Consider the following 6,328-nt stretch of genomic DNA (forward strand, 5'->3'; position numbering starts at 1 on the left):
ATGGAACCTCAGCTCAGAAGAAGAGATAATCAAAGCTTTGTTTGAGTACAAAGATGTTTTTGCAGTGGGGTCAATTGATGATAATGCCTGGCCTTAAGCACCGAATTTGGTGGGCGCCCACAAATTGCCCACCAACCCAGTATGCCCTTCCGTCAAGCAGAAGCTAAGGAAATTTAAAACGATATTATTGTGAAAATCAAAGAAGGAGGTCACCAAGCAGTTTGATGCCAAACGTCATCCGGGTAACCAGAGAAACCTGCCCGTGCTATGTGCTCCGCATTATCAACTGCCCACCATTCACGCGGTATCCACTGCGTTAGCAATCGTTTGTGCCTGTGCCAAAGAAGGATGGAAGACCAGCAGTGTCGTTTTGATACCGTGATCTCAATAAGGCAAGCCCCAAAAGACAACTTCCCACTGCCAAACAATCCACATATTGATTGGACAATTGCGCCAAAGCATTGATTATTGGTTCCTTCGTGGATTGTTACGCGGGCTACACAGATTTTATGGCATGAGGAAGATGCGGAAAAGACAGGATTCATCACGCCCTGAGGGAACGTATTGTTTATAGGTTCATGCCATTTGGGTGAAAATGCAGGGGCAATGTATTATGAGGGCGCATGACCCACCATTTCCATGACATGATACATCGAGAAATTGAGGGTCTACAATAGACGACGTGATCATAAAGTCGAGGAAGCAGTGTGAACCATGTCAGGAACCTGAGGAAGTTTTTTCAGAGGACTCCGCAGGTCAACCTCAAACCTAATCCCGCGAAAGTGTGCATTTGGTGTCCCGTCTGGGAAACTGCTGGGGTTTGTGGTAAGTCGACGTGGTTTGAGCTAGACCCGTCCAAAATCAAAAGCCATTCAAAGCTACCGCCACCAAAAGAACAAAAAAGAGGTGCATGGGTTTGCTCGGAGGTAAACTATAGCAGCAGGTTCGTTGCCAGCTCACAGACGACTTGTGAGCCCATCTTTAAGCTGCTAAAGAAGGGATGCTACGGTCAGATGGACTGGTGAATGTCAGGAAGCATTTGACAAGATTAAGGAGTATTTGGCCAGTCCACCTGTGTTGGTCCCGTCGGAGCGGGGAAGACCCTTGATACCTTTAATCTTAACAGATTTTGGATAACTCCTTGGATGTGTACTGGCGGCAGCATGACATCACAGGAAGAAAGAGCAAGTGATTTACTACCTCAGCAAGAAGCTTCACATGTCTTACGAGGTGAAGTACATGCAACTTTGAGAGGACAGTTTTTGGGTTGTGGGCCCTTTTTAACATGGGCTAGCGCAGAAATTGAAACATTACTTGTCATTCATTACCACCCTATCTCATCTCTCGGTTGGACCCGATTAAAGTATATTTTTCAGAAGCCCATGCCCACATATGCTCGCGAAGTGTATATATACTTTGCTTACATAATCATATCTCCGGACTGCAATGAAAGCACAAGCGTGGGCTGATCATCTGGCCGAAGAAATCAGCGATGAAGGAATATGAACCTTTTGAAACATACTTCCCTGATTGAAGAGGGTATCTGCATGTCTATATAATATACTATATGTCGAGAGGCCAGGATTGGAAACTGTTCTTTGATGGGGCTGCCACACACAGAGGCGTCGGATAGGAGCAGTACTTATCTCTGAGACTGTCGGCAACACTACCCTGTTACAGGCTCAAATCTTCGTTTCATATTTGCCACCAATAACATGGCTGAATCTAATCTCTGGGTTTAGGTGGCTATAGACGATGGGTGTCCAGGAAATTCTTGGTCATGGGTGACTGCGAGTACTTCTGGTGTTGCACGCAGATTCAAGGAATGGGAGACACGAGACTTGAAACTCATACTCTTACCAGCAATGTTTACGATGAACTTTGTCAATGGTTTCAAATCAATAGATTTCAGGCATATTCCAAGGGATTCATAATGAAGTTGCTGATGCTTTGGCTACTTTGCGTCAATGTTGCATCATCTGATAAGGCTTATTGTGGACCCTTGCTGATTCAGGTCCGAGCATCAGCATGCCTTATTGTAACATGGTGGAAGAAGAACTTGATGGTTGAGTCGTTTCCATGATATCAAAGAATACTTGGATGGGATTATATCCTATCCTCTATCTCACATGATCAAAGAGACGATTCGGACGTTGGCAAGTGGTATCTCATGTGGAGGATTGTTGTATAAAAGAACTCCGATCTGGTTTATAAGATGCATAGATGCTAAAAGGCTTACAGTTATCATGGACCGAGGTACATGCGGGAGTTTGTGGACCTCATATGAGTGGATATGTATTTGCAATAATCTTCCGAGGCAGGTATTATTGGCTTTACTATGGAGCAGGGAATTGCATCCGTTTCTGTGCGCAAGTGTATCAATGTCAGGTACATGGAGATTTGATTCATTCTCCACCATCTTGAATTGCATACAAATGTCGGCACCATGGCCTTTAGTTGCTTGGGGAATGGATGTCATTGGGGCCGATCGAGCCAGCGCCTGTTCAATGGGCACAGGTTTATTCTTGGTAGCCATGATTATTTTTACCAAGTGGGTAGAGGCTAACACATTCCAAGTCCGTAACCAAGGAAAGCTGTTGTGTGGATTTGTGCACTCACATAATATCTGTCGGTTTGGGATACCAAAGGTGATTCATTTACAGACAATGGAGCTAATTCTCAATAGTTCATTTGATGAAAGAGGACTGCCGAGGCAGTTCAAGATTCCCATTCGCCATTCTACCCCATACCGCCTTAAGGCAAATGGTGCTGTTGAAGCAGGCCAAACAAGAATATAAAGCAAAACCTTCGGACAAATGGTTGGAGGGTTTCTAAAACAGTGGCATGAAAAGCCTGCCTTCCTTGCATTGTTGGTTTACCGCAACCACTGTTCGAACTTCAGTAGGGGCGGACTCTCTATTCATTGGTGTATGGGCACCGAAGAGGTGATACCCGCAGCAGTGGAGATCCCGTCCCTTTGAATTATCGCGGAGGTGAGATCGATGATGATGAATGGGTGAAAACCCGCCAGGAACAGCTGAGTTTGATCGATGAGAAAAGATTGGCATCAGTTGTGTCATGGCCAATTTGTACCAACCAAAGAATGCAAGAGCATACAACAAGAAAGTTGCGTCCGAGTGAATTGAAGTGGACATTAGTGCTGAGACGTATTTTGCCTCATTGGTCTGAAGGCAAAAGAAGTTCGCCCAAACTGGCAGGACATTTGTTGCAACCAGAGTTTGCTAATGGTCACTATATGACCAAATGTGGAAAGGAAAATGTATAGAACATGGCTTAATCAATTCCGGTGCGGTCCAAAAGATACTATGTTATGATTTTCTTGATTAATGTTTTGTTTGTATTTGGCATATTTTGGAAGATTGGAAATGACGAAGGCATTTCGTTTCTGCTATCTGAACACTTATTCCTTTTTACCCCCTTTGAGCCTGTTTATTTTTTCTTTCATACCCCTCTTTCGGAATCAATAATTAAACTTGCAAACCCAGCCAGGGAGAAACAAGAGAAAAATAGTTGGAAAACACTATAGGGCTGGAAGAATAATAGACAAGGACAAAGTAAAAAAAGGGAAAATGAAAAAGAAAAGAGAAAAGAGAAGAAAAAGAAAAAAGCAAAAGAAAAAAAGAAAAAAAAAACAAAAGAGAAAAGAAAAGAAAAGAAAGGAAAAAAAGAGGAAAGAAAAAGAAAAAAAGAAAAAGAAAAGAGAAGGATAAGAAAAGAAATTGAAAGACAAGAAAAGAAAAGAGAAGAAAAGCAAAAAATTGCAAACAACGAAGTAATTTTATGATCTGAACTACGTTGGACTTGATCCCGAAAAAGGGTACGTAAGGGCAGCCTCTCTCTGAGGTTTCAGTCACACCAAAAATAAAAAGTCCAAAATCCCAAGAAAGAAACTGGGGCAGAAAGTTTGCTGATTTGTCGTGAGAAATATGATTCCGAAAGTTTGTAATTTAAACCCATGTTGAATTGTTTTTGATCCTTTTGATACCCTTTCTTTCTAACCCCATCCCAAAAGCCTTCATTACGGTCCAAAAGAAAACCCTTCCGATCAGTCTTCAAGAAGTTGCCAAGACGAGCAAGTAAAAGTGATTCCATGTCAGGGGGCAACAACTCCGGTACAAGAAGGAAATGATGAAATTGAGAGAGTCCTTATTGGTGAAAGCCCTCACGGCACCGTAAGGCGAAGTGAGTTGAGAGAAATCAAAATAGAGGGAGTCTTATTGGTGAAAACCCTGCGCGGCACCGTTAAAGCGACGGGAGTTGAGAGAAAATAAAAAAATTGAGAGAGTCTTATTGGGAAAACCCTCACGGGCACCGTTAAAGGGGCGAAGTGAGTGAGAGAAATCAAAAAAATGAGAGAGTCTTATTGGTGGTGAAAAACCCTCGCGGGGCACCGTAAGGCGAAAGTGAGTTTTCAGATGGGCAAATGAAGACAAGTCTATGGTTGAAATCTGCTCAAGACATTGCAGGATGAGCGAGTTAGGTCTGGGTTAAAATCAGGTTATGAAAAGTCTGGACAACAAAATGTGGCAATTGAAAGTTGATTGGTTTGAACAGATTGGGCCGCGGTTAAATCCAAAATGAGGCATGATCAATGTACCAGCTGTTCAACTCAGATAAGTCTTCTGTCTCCTTCTTCGTTACAAATCGTCTGTTTTTGGATTTCTCTCATCCTATAAACCCTCAGAGGTCATTCATTTCATTCTTTCGACGGTCTGTCTTTAAGATGTTTTCCATTGTCAGTTCTGTTTGAAAACAAAAAGGGAGGAATGTCAAGGCTAAACTACCAGTTTTCCCAGTTGCAAAGCACACAGGGCCGAAATTACCAAAAGATGTCAAAATGCAAATTAAGACGCAAAGGACCACCGGAAGTTTCATCAGTGGACGATCAGATAGTTGTTGGGGAGAAGCCAAAGTTTTCAGATAGAGGTCGAGAAAACCATTAAAAAACAGCAATATCGGGATAGAACCACTTGGGTCATTAAAGTCACGGGGTAAAAAGTCGGTCAGGAAGTCGAAGCGGTTCAAGGCAAACGTCCAGGGAAGCAAGTCGGAGTAGAGCTCAGCAGCCGGGGATATACCCAGCAAGAATGCCAGCAACTAACCACCATTTTATATTACAAAGATCTTTCTTTTGATTGAAACAGGGCAGAAAATTTTCGTTGTTTGTTATTTTGTTGAAATCAGCGCGCACCTGTGAGAACAAGGGAATACATTTCAATTAAAGTCAGTGCGCCCAACCGGAGAACAAGGGGAATTACATATTCAAGTTCCAATCATGCGCCCACCTGGAAACAAGGGAAGTACAATTCAAATTTTAGCTTTCAAATTTTTAATATTTGCGCAACATTGATGCGCCCAGCCACCAAACTGGCGCAGGGAAAAATTTCTTGTTTTTAGTTTTGTTGAAATCAGGCGGCCCACCTGGAGAACAAGGGATAACATTTCAATGTTCAGAAGTTCAGGCGCCCACCTGGAGAGAACAAGGGAAACATTTCCAAGTTCAGCAATCAGGCGCCCCTCGGAGAACAAGGGAGTACAATGCAAATTTTTAGCTTCAAATATTATTAGTAATCTGGTAACATGATGCCCAGCCAACCAAGCTGGGCCAGAAAGTTTCTTTGTTGTTTTTCTGATTTTGTTGTGAAAGTCAGGAACCCGCCTGGAGGAACAGAGGCAACATTTCAAGTTTCAGAAGTCAGGAGCCCGCCTTGGAGAACAGAGGCCATACATTCCAAGTTTTTAGCAGTCAGGAAGCCCGCCTGAAGAACAGGAGGCATTATTTTAAGTTTTTAGCAGTCAGGAAGCCCGCTGAAGAACAGAGGCCATATATTTCAATTTTCAGCAGTCAGGACCCCGGCCTTGTAGAATAGAGGAGTACAATTGCATAAATTTTAGCTTTCAAATTTATTATTTAGTATCTGGTAATATGATGCCCAGCCACCCAAGCTGGGCAAGAAAAGTTTCTTTGTTTTTTTGTTTGTTTTGTTGAAGTCAGAGCCCGCCTGGAAGAATAGAGGCATACATTTCAAGTTTCAGAATTCAGGATCCCGCCTGTGAGAACAGAGGCATACATCCAAGTTTTAGCAGTCAGGGAAGCCCGCCTGCAAGAACAGAGGCATATATTTTCAAGTTTAGCAGTCAGGAGCCCGCTAGGAGAACAGAGGCATATATTTTTCAAAGTTTAGCAGTAGGGAGCCCGCGAAGAAACAGAGGCATATATTCAGATTTCAGCAGCAGGACCCCGCCTTGTAGTTGTAGAATAGATGGAGTACAATGCAAATTTTAGCTTTCAAATTTATTGATTAGT

This window comes from Nicotiana attenuata, chromosome 6 (genome assembly GCF_001879085.1).
Source record: "Nicotiana attenuata strain UT chromosome 6, NIATTr2, whole genome shotgun sequence".
In the NCBI taxonomy this organism is placed as follows: domain Eukaryota; kingdom Viridiplantae; phylum Streptophyta; class Magnoliopsida; order Solanales; family Solanaceae; genus Nicotiana; species Nicotiana attenuata.